The sequence below is a fragment of the Polypterus senegalus genome, chromosome 8 (genome assembly GCF_016835505.1).
Source record: "Polypterus senegalus isolate Bchr_013 chromosome 8, ASM1683550v1, whole genome shotgun sequence".
Taxonomy (NCBI): Eukaryota; Metazoa; Chordata; class Cladistia; order Polypteriformes; family Polypteridae; genus Polypterus; species Polypterus senegalus.
This window is the reverse complement of record NC_053161.1, coordinates 9562791-9576373: the sequence shown is the minus strand read 5'-3', so window position 1 is coordinate 9576373 and position 13583 is coordinate 9562791. Positions and strand designations below refer to the sequence as shown.

Here is a 13583-nt window from a genome sequence, read left to right as displayed (position 1 = left end):
GTGTAATTAAATAAAGACTTATGTCACTAGGCAAGTTGCTCTTCACTAATGAGTAAAGACTTAAGCTCGAACACAACCAGCACAAAACGTACACAGTGTGCACACCTCCTCACATACAAGTGTTTGGTTTTGTTTCTTTAACATTCCCTCCTCTACCTCCCAGTTTATATTGACAAAAAATGTATGCTGTTCAGTTAATCATCATTAAAGACTGTTCTTTTGTTAATGCAATCTAGCCGCAGACCATGATCACACAGTTTCCACTTATTCTTTTACAATTCAAGACAAATTCCTTGCTTATTAAAATAATCTTAATTGCAACACTCAGTACATCAGTCAAGTCGCAGCAAGTAAAAACAGACTCATGCTAACCCTGGAAGGTATAAAAGCTGAAACAAGAAACAAGGTGTAGGGAGGTTCCATTTCATGTGCGTTGCAACACCATCGAAATGCTTCTCAGTATGCTGTCAGATGTAGGCATGTAGCCCAAACAGGTCTTTTAATTATCTGGGTTTTTTTCCTAGATAAAAGTACAGAGCTGATCGTATCTTTTTCTTACAAAAGCAAACATCTAACCATTTTCCATCTATTGGTTATAACACTGGACATTCTGCTGTGCCCACTTTCAGCTGACCAACCTAATTCTGCAAATGAAATACGTGTAAAATGTATATATGCCACTATAGCCATTTCTGAAAATCCAGACTACAAAAAATCCTCTATCTGAGACAGCATAAAAATGAACACGGTAAAAAAAAAAAAAATAATAATTCATTAACAAGAAAAGTTTTATAAACTGAACTTCAAGCTAAATCGTATTGTGAAAAAGCACATGCGAGGTAGCATTCTTGATGGCAGCACAGGAAACAGTAACTTGGTAAATTGTTATCAGGGTCAAGCAAAACTGTTTGTGGTGGATGGTAGCGGTTGCTGTGCAGCTCAAATGCCAACCCCACCCCCAAAAAACATACACACCTTGCAGAGACAATACTGCCACATCCGGATCCACAATCACCATGCCAGTGCACCACCCGCAGCATGATAATGGCATCAAGTGCTAACTGCTAACGAATCAAGATATAACCTGTGTTTTAGCATTCAGTCAACTTCCACTGGGAAGTAAATCTAACCAGTGTCCATAATGCCTCATAACTTTCTATTCTCTTTTTAGAATGAGACGTCTTCTTTAAGCCAAAGCAAGGGACTCAAAGATTCACCTTATTAGGGTCACAAATAATTACAAGCAATTGAAATTATTCCTGCTGTTCTTTGCCAGCTTTTGTCAATTACGCCAGATATGGTTAGGGGTAGTGGTAGCTTTGGCAATCCTTAACAAACCAGCAATATTTTCAAACTCCTGAGACTATAAATCAGAAGCAAATTACAAGATGGAGAATATAAATCCTGAATACGTGATTTGCCGTCTGCTACTTCACACATTATTAAATGAGCCACAATACTGCCCTTGGGCCACACACTTTTTCTTCTCTATTTAAAATGTCTGTTATAGTACTCTTTACTTGCCTTGAATCATTTAGTGCCATGAAAGCATTCTGTCTAGTTTTCAAGATTAAAAAATAGAAATAGAAAACAGCTGTGTCACTATGCATTGCACTTCCACTGCCTGTGTTCAACTGCTGAGCAGCTTAATCAATAACAACTTGATCTATTTTTCTATATTCTGTACAAAGAAACCAAAGAAAGAAAAAAGATTCAATAATGCCTGTGTGTGTGTACTACTGTGGATCTGAACAGCATGAATTAGATTGACTGAACTCAACTGCTGTGATATTTTGATGCCTTACTGCCTCATTGTTGCAACACTACGCCACATATTAGCAACTTAAATTAATATGCTGTCTCGACTCGTGAATTTAAAATAAAATACTCTCATATATATATATATATATATATATATATAGAATAGATATATATGAAGAGAGAGAGAGAGAGAGAGTGTACACACACACAGTACTGACCCTCAGTGGCACATTTCACTGGAGAGTGCTGATTACTAGACATCAAGGTGTACACAGAGGAGGAATAACATAAAAGGCAAGAGGCCTAGATAGAGGGAGTAAAACAGGAAATACTCAAGTCATAAAATAGCTACTAAAAATATGATATACTTTGACAGATGAATTAATTGATTAAATTATATATTTGTGATATATTTAGGAAAGCATGTCAACATAGTCTCTTTAGATATTAACATACTTAGTTCATCTGTTTATCTGAACTATGTTGTGGGCACTGCAACCTGTTCATTGCTTATCTGTTACACTTGTATGACTATCATTGAGATTTTCTGTCTGTTTGTAGACACTTCACTAAGGCAAAATGTTGCTTCAATATCATGCTGAAAATCAACAATGGAGTTGTGTTCTTCATTGATATTTATATCACAAAAAAGAGATGACAGAATGTTGCTCTTCTTTGGTACATAAAGAAAGGGGAGTGAACATATTAAAAATGGTATAACATGCTAACAATTAACAAGGCCAGTCTGGACCTGTATAGCAGAAACCTACACATACAAAGCGGATGCACACATGTGAAATCATAGCTGAAGCCAACAGTAAAATAAAGACACTTTTTCACCTACAATGTAGGTATAATATGTATATTCAGAGCTGGGAACACCAGGAAACAGGCAAGAAATAACCTGGAGCATGTTCTTCTCTTTTTAATGGAAACACCTAAATATGGCTTGTAAAGAACATGTCCTAAAAGGGAACCAAAAGTACTTGTGAGCATAGACAGCTCAGTAAGGTCAACATCAGAAGCCCTTCTACAGTATTTTTGGTCCCATATCAACTTGTCTATGTCCCATGTCTTAACTTTATATGTCATTATCTTGATTCTGCCCCCAGCTCCCCCACTTCCAGCAAGGGAATAAAAAAGACGTCTAAGACAGGAAGTCGTGGTCATATGACCAAGCAGCATACCAGAGAACACATGACTGCTCTTGCTCAGTGTTATAAAAACAAGGATAAACTCTTACCTTTATCGAAATGCCATCTGACTTTTTCAGGAATTAAACTGGATATTCCTGGATGTGACACCATCTCTTTTTAACATTCCTCTCAATTTATTTTACTATATACTCTATGTTCAAATATTACATACAAGTAAGAATTCTAAGGAAACCCAGAAAAATCAAATGTGAGGCACACCCAGGAAATAAGCAACACAGGGAGTACAGGCAAATAGCTAATATTCCAACTAACGAACACAAAGTTTACACCTCTCTGTTGGGCAGTGTCCTCCACTTTCACAACAAAGCATTCAATCCAAATCTTTTTTCCACTGTCTACAAAGGCGGGAGACCTGACAGTACTTTTCACCATTCACATAAAAACTCACTAGACTACTAAAATATGTAATTCCTCCACAATTAATTCGTCTACCTCCCTACACAATTCACCTGGTTGTCACTTAACAGGCATCAGTGGCTACATATTAAAGACCTAAGGTGAAGAAGTCCCTTCCAGGAAGCCTTACCTCACATGACAGTTCCAACCATAAACCCCACTTAACATGTAACACTTTCTATTTCTGTCCTATTTTATGTCTCCAAAGATCCCAGTTCCTTGTTTTTCCCTTCTTTGTTCACCAGGGAAAAGAAAGATATGACTGGCCTCATTCTAATCTATGAAGTGTTTCCTTAGGCTTTTTATATACTGGATGAATCTACTATCACCCAAGGACAAAGATCTGACTTCACCACAATATGAATGGTTCCTGCTCGGATGTGTGTGATACACTCTCAGATATGAACTTGCAACCTACCTTATTTCAATGAAGTGCGCTTCTACCACTGTAACTCATCACTCAATATTTACCTCCTCATCCATTCATCTCTGCAAGCTGCTTTTTCCAAAACGGAAGGACTGACTGACATGTTTTACTGTTGTAAAAGGAAATCTGTGTAGTTCAGTTAGATGGACTGTGATACATCAGTTTGCTATAGAGTGAACCAATATGATTATTAATCACAGAACAAAGCCACTATTGGACAATATTGAATATATAAAACAATCATCTAAAAAATGTTTAAAAAGTTTTACAGCATTTCACATTTTTCTTAAAATGGTTTTACTGTGTTTCTTTGGAAGTAATACTGAGCAACGGCATGACTTTGATAATAAATTAATATAACTTCTCCCTCTTGATCCCTGAGTACATACATATTGTCACTAGAAGATCGTAATCAACCACTCATCAATTTATGAACTATCTAACCAAGCCAGCTAAATTCAAGGATCCTGAGAGTCCATTAACAGCTAGTCTTCACTGTACCGTTTGTTCATATGCTTGATGCTGATTAATGTTTGGAAACACTGAACGTGTTTTAGGCTAGTCTAACTGTTAACCTATTTCTTAACATTAGTGGAAACTGTCAAAACATATAGGTGTCTTGCTTTGTAGTCTGAGTTTATGTGATTAGCATGCTTAGCAACTAGGTAACATGACAAAGCAGAAACCAACAGCAACTTTTTCCTGTGTGATCTTTCAAGATAATCCCAAAATTTTCTGATTGCACTATATGGCTGCGCCTTTATCTGGTTTCTAGACATTTACCTAAGGGTGTAGCTCACTTGATTAATCTGAAGGCAATACCTTAATCCCCATTTTGTATCCGTGGTGCTTGTTCTTAATCACAGGCTGTTTTGTAAGGATAGTGTATGCCAGGGTGAGAAATCAATGTAACTGCACTGATGGTAATGTATAGATTTTGACATGCCAACCAGTAATTCCTGTAGCCAGGCAGATTAGTCTCAACAGAACAGATAAAGATGAAGACGGCTGCCTAATGTCTACCAATGTCATTGTCAGTTAATGAGTGCAGACTCCTTCAATATTTGATAATTTACATAAACCTACTACTTCACATAAAACACACACACACACGACAAACAATATCAGAGCAAATTTATAACAGTCAACAGCTCAATTCAGTTTGACATGGCCTGAGAAAGCTGTGAAAATGGATACCTGTCCTATGAGTGAATAATAGTTTGTTTTTGTTTTTCACTACAATTTTTAACACACAAGAAACTGAATTCTACCTCTCACTTGTGAACAACTACAGCCAGTAAATGAGTCTGTTCTTAGCAGCAGAAAAACTGAACAGAAAGTCTGTTGTTACCAAGCTTGAAGACAGTTTACTCAAAGTCACCAGACTGAGGCTTTAAGTCACAGGGTAGAAGGAAAAAAAATCACTTTGCTTCTTATAATGAGGCACACCCTTCAGTTGGAATCTGGCTGCTGGAAAGCTCCTATTGTTAATTGAAAGTTTATTCTCAGGTGTTTTACTAAAGGAGTGACTCAGAAAAAAATCTGCTACACCCAGTCCACAGACAGGCTTTGATGTGATAAAGCAGAATTAGAATGGTAAATCACACCTTGGCTATCGGCTCCTTCCTGTTGATGAGATATTAAAATTGCAAAGCAAAAACTGCACAAAATACAGTACTAAGTTTCAACAAGTCCCTTAGTGAGAAAGCTAATGTCCTTATAAAATTTGTTACAGATATGTTCCTGTCTAGTTAACATCCTTAAAGAAAAAGAAAAATATGTAGATAATGTATCACTGATAGTCATTAACTTGCCAAGTTAAAAAAAAATACATAACCTAATATGCTGGGAGATTATTGTAGGCTCCCATCTTATATTTCTTGTAGTCACAGTACATGTTTTAATTGGGCACAATGCACCACGCTGGAAAGTGTTGGGAGTTATTTATATACTCATACATATGTGTAATGAGAGAAAAATAGGTATATATTATGCTGGAAAAGTTAGTTTCTTTATAAAGTCTTCAGGAGTGGAACAGACACAACTTAAGTGCACAGAACTCTGTCTAAAATAGTTTTGCCCAAGAACTGAGAAGCCAGAAAACTGCACGGAGGGTCTGGCTTCCATGAGGAAAGCAGAATGTTGTTCTATGGATCTGTAAATGTAGGAGATCTGGGAGGAGAGGGAATTGGTTGCTTTCCTTTTTAACACTGATGTGGCCGAGTCTGATGTGTGCCCCTGAAAATGACAGTTCTGCCGATTGTATAATGCCAGCTCTAGATGTTCTTCTTGGACATTTAATCACAACAGCACTACAACCAAACAGACGCTGCAGCACGAGTAAGTATATCCGGACGGCTCTTGGCGCAGTTCCGAGAACCACCGCCCAGCTCTGACTGCAAAGCGCGCATCTCCGCCACGAGTGTCGTCTCTGCTTCAAAAGCGAAAAACAGATGCGGAACGGAAAGAGGGAGGGTGGTTGGGGTGGTACAATTACATTAAGATATGGAATCGCTTAGTGTGTGTCAATGGGTACCCGAAAACGTGTCGCCAGGTGTCCCATGCCTATGCAGTGCTTTTCCCGGGTGCGTCGTACGTCAGACTTTCTCCTTTCCAACACTGCCCTCATGCACACCTGTCCCCTTCTTCTACAAACTCCGATTTTCTGCAAAGGTACAGCAGTTCCAACTTTTCACCAAAAAAGATATACCGGTAAATGGCCTTTAAACTTGATTAAAAAATGTATTTTAGTGGTCATTTTTTAAAAGGATTGATCAGCAAATCTGTATTTACTTTATACAGTGTTTTTTACAATGGGTGCCCACACAAGATGTCCTACAAAGCAGAGAGGACACGAAAGAATTCAAAACTCTTAATTAAATGGTTTCAAGTTTCTAACTTTATGCACCACCAGCCATGCAGCGGTACACTTCGGAAATGTCGATCGCTGTGCCATCGCGAGTAGCTCACTATCCTCCATCTGCTTTTTTCTTCTTATTACTACAACTGCTACTACTACTGCGATACGCCCATTCTTTCTTAAATACATAACAGTCCTTGATCCCCTTGCCATGCGAAGTCCCTCTCCCTCTCTCCCATTCCTTCTCTCTCTCTCTTGCTTGCTCTCTGTCTCTCTTTCTCAAAACCTGGTTTCAATTAGTCAGTCTTTCCAAGCCACTACATTCCAACCCCCCCACCACCACCACCCCACTCTGGCTGAAAGCCCAGGTTAAGAAAACGAGCGAATGGAGGGAAGATCAATCCCGTGACTCCACCCATTGAAACTGTAAAAAAAAAAAGTTTGCAAAAGCAAGAAAAAAGTTTTAAAACTTTTTTTAAAAACTGCGCAACTTCGCTCCTTCTCGTCAGGCCCCTTCTAGAAACCTTCCCTTCACCACACCTTCTATTCCATTTCTTCAAATCCAAATAACACCTACATAAAGATAAAAATGTCACATTTTCTTTAGTTTTTTTTCTTTTCATTTGTGCGCATCTACCCTGCACATTTGAAAAGATCTCCTCTTGCACCAGCAGAGTGTTCTCGTGCATTTTTCAGACAACCAAAACTTTTTTTCTTCCCTTCTTTACCGATTTTATTTCCATCCGAAACACGTTCCATAATACTGAAACCCTCATGCCTTCTTCCCCCACCCGTCTTCTCCATTTTCAGTCCTCAGTTTTGGCATTTCTTGGCGAACGTGATTGCCAAGCTTTCTTACACCAGGGTCTGTGAAAATGCGTAATACTGGATTGTACCAATGTCCACGCTGATTTGCTTACATTTGGAATCTATTCAACTGCCTTCTGGAGTCTCTTCTTTCCAATACACTGGTACATGACAGGAGCCATCCAGGAACGGGACGCCTGGCGATCAAAGGGTACATGCATGTCCTAATCACATCGGACCAGTGGCCAATCAAGGTGGAGCGCACAACCAGTCAGGTACCAAGCTACCCACACCCAAAATCACACTCAGCGAAGTCCCGCCTACGTGCAATAACAAAAACGGCAAAAGAAAATGAAAAAGAAAAGAATCGAGCATGCTGCATATCCGCTATGCCCATTAATTCAGTCGATCTTCTTGTTCGATCCTCTGAAAACAGAAGTGCGCAGAAGCCTTGACAGCATCGTGCCAGACGAAACTCGGGCAACACCTTTCCACGTTACGCATCTTTGCTAGCAGCTTACACCACACGAGCTTTGCACATTTGACTACGCAGCGCTGTACTGACAAACAGCCACTGTAAAATGGAAATTCTAAACGACAAAATATGATCAATCGACTGAAAGGATCACACAAACAACTTTTAAGCTATATTTAGTTGACAACACATAATGTTTATAACAAAAAAATTCCGTTTTAACAAGTTTTCATCTGTACAATGCAAACCAAACTGCACCATCCAGCACCAATTTACCCTGCTTAGTATTTTTTTAAGTCGCATTTCGCATAAACCATTCAGCACTCGTTATTTTAGTGCCCCACCCCCTCCAGTTCAACAAGTTTCTAATAAGTTTGGCACATGTAAACGAGCCTCACCTTCTTCTGTCTAAAGTGTCCAGGCTCTCATCCTCAGCTGCGAGTCCCGTTTCCCCAGTTTAGAAAGGCACCCTGTGCGCCTCCACCCAACAATCTGTTGCCGTGTCTCCCTCAGTTTGCTATGGTGAGCTGTGCCTCTCCTCTCCCCAAGTCTGTATAGTTGTAACTCCAGGCTCTGAAAGTGGAGAATGGCAGTGTTGTGTTTAAGGGCTGGGCTCTTGTATTGCAGAGGCAGAGCAGGGAGTGGCCCTGTGCCTTTTGGAAGCGCCGCTCGCAGCGTTTACACACAAGGGTGGGGAAGCTGGGCGCGCGCTTGTGTGTGTGTGTGTGTGTGTGTGTGTGTGTGTGCATGCGTGTGAGGGTCTGCCAGTGTGCTTGCCGAGTGATCTCGTGGAAAACTGAATCCTCAGTGTCCCAAAGACGTCGATTACATCCTCCATATTCATTTTTTAAGAACTATACTGCACATACACCGAGTACACGTACAAAGTCAGTTAAGTTAAAAAAACAAAAAGCAGTCCATGATACTCACAGCAGAAACCTTCTCAACATCTGCTGTCTGGCAGAAGAACTGTTTGAAAAATTGTTAGTGCCCATCCCCCTTTTACGAAAAAAAATCTACACTGACATATTGGTTAAACATTGCTAAAGTGTTATCTTTTGAAAATATATTGGCATTTCTACTATACACAAGTTTTTTTTTCAATTTACCACATTAAATAAATTAAAACACACACTTACCTATCTATAAACAGGACACAACTATAATGATACCTTACCTTGCACGTTGTGTGCTTTATTTGCAGCTGAAGCCACTGTAAGTGTTCATTCATCCATCCATTTCCTGAAGGCCATAATAAAGGTACCTATCCTGAAATCATCAAGTGCAAAGGAGGTACCACCACTAAACAGGCTGCCAGTCCATTTCAGCACAGATGTTTACAACCACATGTATACCAATCAGTTCAAATGGACATTCATGTGTATGTGAGGAGAAATCCGCATACTCAAATAATATTCACAAAAACAAAATGGGGAATGAAAATGCTCTGAACATGTGGTGACCAGGCCAGGATTTGAACCCCAGACTCTATTACTTCAAGGCAGCATCAATCAAACTTTATATTGCATTTTACCCAAAGGATAGTACAGTGGTACTGCAGTTACAGCAGTTTACTTACAGTTTCAGTATGCTGGGGTTTGAATTTGGGCCCCAGTGTGAGCATGAAGTCTGCATGTTTTTATGGTAGCGTATCCACATTATTTTTCCCTGGGTAGCTGAGACCCTAAAATTGAAATATGCACCTTCAATAAATGGATGGGTGTATCAGTCTTTCACAAAAGACTGTTATGAAAGGCACTACAGAAACCATAGAAAGGTACATTTAAATTCAAAGTCATTAGTTTTGATAAGTTCAGACAAACCTGATATTAGATAAAGGAAATTTGCAGTGCTGCACACGTTATTTGACAGTCCTGGCAGAAGGTCTGAAGCTAAAAATAAATATCCAACCATCTATCCATTTTCTGAATCAAATTTTCCAATACAGTGTCTTAGCTAATTAGAACCTATCCTGTAAGCATCAGATGCACGCTCATATCTCCATTTCTTCTTCTGCCTCTGCTGATGACAATACAAAATTCTATCATAGTGAGTCTGTATTCCTTCCTATCCACATTTATCTGCATATGAATCTTGAATTAAAAACCTAAGACTGCATTATCCTAGGTTCCTAGGGAAAAGATCTGTGACTCAAACTGGCTTCAATTCCACAGAAAAACAAATATTCACAATTATTGTCACTATCCATTGATCAATTGATTTTATCTGCCCACTTAATCCAATTGTACGGTCTGATGAACCACAGCCGATCCCAAAGCTAATTCTGCATATCTCAGTAGGTAGCCCTGAACAGAATGTCAGTCAATGACAGGACAGATTCTGTCACACATGGTGACAACTGAAAATGGACAATTAACTTAACCTATATATTATGGGTTGTGTAAGGAAAATCAGAGAGGTTGAAGAAATGTCTTGAAGACACAGAGTCACGTCATGTCATTTCCTAACCTGTTCAATCCAGACCAGGGTCATGTTGGGTGCTGGAACTTATCCCAGCTAGCACAGGGTGCAAGGCAAGAATAGGGCAACAGGGCAAGGTCCATTGCAGGGTGAACACACACACCCCAACTACACACTAGGGCCATTTCACCTAGCCTGCATGTCTTTGGATGGTCAGGTGGAAACCGGAGTACCCAGAGGAAACCCATGCAGACATGAGGAGAACATTCAGATTCTACACAGGGAGGATCCAGGACAAATCCTGGTCTCCTTACTGCAAGGCAGAAGTGATATCACTGTGCCACCCAAGACACAATGTTCTGACTTGTACTCAAGTCGGTAGGTAGGTAGCCTGTGTCTACAAGTCAGCAGCAGTAACCACTGTGCCACTGTACTCTCAGCCAGTTTATTCAATCAAACATGATTTTAAATTCCATCTTTCATGTAAATGTGAACTGCGGCAGCAGTGGCATTCATGACTCTTATTACCCATCCATTCAACCATTTTCCAACCTAATTATGAAGTTCAGGGTTATACAGACCAGAGCCCATTTCAGTAGCTCTGGTGATAAAGCAGTAATCAACCCTTGATATGACACTAACCAGGTACAGGGCATACTCATACACATACACACACTCACAACAGACCAAATTAAAGTGTTTAATAAGTGCTTAAATGCTTGTCTCCGTGAGGTGGGAACTGAGCACCCAGAGGAAAACCCATGTAGATCCTAGGAAAGGACTGCAATGGACTAGCATACTATGCAGAAGTGGTTGCTACCTGGTACACAGTACTGCTGAGATATGTTCTAGTTGTGAGAGAAAAACAAATTTAGAAAAATTAGGGATTGATGGAAATTCTTGTTTACAGTTTACTTTAAGTCATTATTTTTATGATTACATTTATTTTAGTTTAAAAATGAGTATTTTTGCCTATGAAAAAAGATGTTTCACTGTGGCAACTCCTAACAGAAGTAGTCAAAAGAAGAGAAAGAAGAATAATTCATATTTTTGTCGTTTCAGAGTATTTTTTAGCAATATTTACAAGCTTTTTGAAAGTGTTCCTTCTTGTTCTTTCCAATATTAATTAAGTATAGATAATTCTTAATCAGCCTACTTAGCAGTGTTGCATATTGATATTCTGCCTGTCTTTAGTTTGACACTTTGTCCATTGTCAAAGAGCTTGAGTTGGATGCGCTGAGCAATCAATCCTTTCTGTATTACTCCATTAAGTTACAGTGATTTAATTAAAAACTCAGAAATACTGAATATACGTAAAAATAACAATTTCAGCTTCAGAGTTTGTCCTTGCTATGCTCTATTAGTGTTGTTGCCACGTGGACTCAGGTTACTTTGTTCAAATCCAGGCCCAGTCACTTTGTAAGGTTTCAGTGTTCACCCAGCATAAATTTTTCTCCAAGATTTTGATTTTCTCCCATTCCTCAATAACATAAAGGTAAGCGAATGGTGACTCTAAGGTGTGTTTAAGTGTATATCTTTGTCATGTGAGTATAAATGTCCCCTGTGATGGACCCATTCTGGTACTGGCTCCTGCCTTGTGTTGTGATGGGGTGAACAGACCAAGGAAAGTGAGAAGGAATGTCGTGGAATCAACCAGGCAATCCCTTTTAATTGGCACAAAAAAGCAACAAAAGAAATAGTTCTCTTTGAAAAAAATAGGGTTAGCAGCAATTAGCCTAGTAAGGTTGCATGTTGTTGAGGGTATGGTCTAAATTGAGACGACAACATCCTGGGATCACCAGTTTTATGGCATCCAAGGTGGAAGGGGTGAAGCCAGCATTGGGCACTGTGGGCGAGGTTCGGGGGTCTTTCTTGTGCATCTTCTCTGAACTATGGTTGAAAGAGAATATAGAGCTAGTGCCAGCACCCCCACTCATCCTAAAGTGGCATCGCTAATGTCATCAGATCCAAGACAGTGGTCCCCAGGCATACAAGTGTGACAGTTTCAAGTACCACTAGATTACTCTCTTGCTTTCCTTTAATGGATAAAAAAAAGGTTCCAGTAATGCCTGGATGGACAGGTTTGCCCACAGTGATGAAGATAACAATACAGTTTTTATATATTTCCTCTTTTAATATTATTGTTGTGGACTAGGAGTCCCAAAGCCCATAAGTCCCAACACATTCCAAAAGCACTTCCAAAACTGACCACAATATAACTGACTAGTTACAAGGCCAAACACTGAATCTTTATAATAAAACATAACTATAAAATAAATAAATAAAAAGTTTATTTTCAAAAAAATACTCTGTCTCACTATGAAGCTCCAAAAAGCACAAAAGAAATAAAGGAGTTGCCATTGTGGCAATCTAAAACAAAGTCCCAATGCAATAAATTAAAACAATGTCAAAATACAGAACATTAGTTAAAAATACAGAAGAAACATAAACACTGCAAAAAACACAGTAACTCACTAACTCAATTTCAAAATTAACCCCTTTACCATTAGACCTGAGCATTACTTGAGCTTTAAAAACAGTGTTAAAAGTGTTAGTCCTGAGTATGACTTGGGCAAGTGTATAGACGTGTCTGAGGTCTTTACTCTCACTTCACCCCCATGGTCAAGTATAATGTTTCCTAAACTGTTGCTACCACACCAATCCGTTGCTCAGTGTCAAAATCACTTCATCCCTCACTTATAAACAAGACCCTGAGCTTCTTGTACTCCTCCAGTTTGAGCATTGTTCAAAGTCTATTAGAAAGCAAGCCCTTTTTTCATGAAAAAACATGACCTCAGATGTAGAGGTGCTGATTTTCATTCCAGTTGCTTTACACTCAAGCATGAAGTTTTCTACTTTTGCTGGCGATCACAGTCTGATGAGGCCAAGAGGACACCATAATCTACAAATAGCAGATATACAATCTGTGCGTTTTCATACTACATTCTCTCCAGTTCTGCCCCTTCATAACCTGGCCATGAAAATCATGAACAGGTGAGGAGATAGAATGCACCCTTAGTGGAATCCTGTGTCCACATTGAACTAACATGACTTCCAAATATGTGATACAATTCTTACTCTGCAAATACAGGGACTGAATGGCACACAACTGCATCTTCATAACCCCACTGTATTTAAGGACCTCCTGTAGGATAGTATGAGGTATACAGTAATAACAGCACATGAAGAGTTTAATCTCACAATGCGATAGATGCATGT

General features: G+C 39.2%; 1 protein-coding gene across 2 annotated transcripts in view; it reads right to left on the bottom strand.

Annotated features, from left to right (window-relative positions):
- The window catches only part of ahnak (AHNAK nucleoprotein), a 71272-nt gene extending 62730 nt beyond the window's left edge, over positions 1-8542 (bottom strand). For both annotated transcript variants that reach the window (XM_039760700.1, XM_039760701.1), the window contains exon 1: positions 8342-8542. The gene's annotated coding sequence lies outside the window, so the exon portion shown is untranslated. The remainder of the gene's footprint in view (positions 1-8341) is intronic.
- Between the last annotated feature and the right edge of the window lie 5041 nt (positions 8543-13583).